We start from the raw sequence: 1227 nt of genomic DNA, 5'->3' as shown, positions 1-1227 counted from the left end.
CTGGGGTGCCGGGATTCAAACTACTGTACATCCTGGGTCAGCTGTGTACAAGACAAATGCCTTACCACTGTGCTATCCTCTCTGGCCCTATCCCTAACTATTCTTAATTATTTTTCCTAAATAAATCTTTCTTTTTCAAACGGCCTAACTAACTTAAGTTAGTTTAGGGGGACTCTAAAGGGTTAGTTGAGGAGGAATATAAGGGGCTGACTTAATGGTTTAGAGTGCCAGTCTTGTTGAGCATGAGTCTGATATCTCTGGTTCCAGAAATAATTCTCTGCCATATCACATGAGTGAGACAGTAAAAAGGGATACATTTCTAACAAATATTATAAGTAAAAGATATATGTATGTCATCACCTGGAACTGGGATCAGTGGTAAGCATGTGTGGGAACCTTTAAGGCAAATTTCAGTGAATACTACAACTAGAATGTATGCTAACCTACTTAAACCCTTGAACAAAAGGAATCTGAACCCCAGTAAACAGAAAGCTGTATGAGGATCACATTACAAGAAGGTGAATGTGTGACCCTCAGCTATGTCAACAAAAACAATGAAGGGAAAGGAAAATTAAGTAAGTCTAACAAGAACTTAAGAAATGAGAGAGTATTTTATAAGATAAACTTGAAAAACTGAAAGCATTTCCACTAAGGTCAGGCATTAGGCAAGCATGTCCACTGTCTCCTCTCTTATTCAACATAATATTAAAAATCCTATCAATATCAATCAGATAAGAGAAGGAATCCAAATCGAAAAAGAGGAAGTTAACTATTTCTATTTGCGGATGACATGATAATATACATTGAAGTTCCTAAAAAGTCCACAAAAAAGTTCCTAGAAACAATAAACCAATACAGCAGAATGGCCGGCTACAAAGTCAATACACAAAAGGCAGTTGCATTCCTTTATACAAATAATGACTCCGAGGAGAAAGAAATCAAAGAGTCTATTTCATTTAAAATAGTTTCCAAAACTATTAAGTAGCTAGGAATCAACTTAATATTAGACCATGAAAACTTCAAAATACATTAGAAAGAAATGGAAGACCCAAAGAAAAGGATGAACATGCCATGCTCATGGATTGGAAGAATCAATATCATCAAAATGACCATCTTACTTAATCTTACTTACATCTTACTTACTATATAGATTCAAATTCAGGCAACATTCTTTAAGGACTTAGAACAATCAATTATAAAGTTTGTGTGGAATCATAAAAGACCTAG

This window comes from Suncus etruscus, chromosome 19, assembly GCF_024139225.1.
Source record: "Suncus etruscus isolate mSunEtr1 chromosome 19, mSunEtr1.pri.cur, whole genome shotgun sequence".
NCBI classification, from domain to species: Eukaryota; Metazoa; Chordata; class Mammalia; order Eulipotyphla; family Soricidae; genus Suncus; species Suncus etruscus.
The sequence above is the reverse complement of the archived record's forward strand: the minus strand, read 5'-3'. Positions refer to the sequence as shown.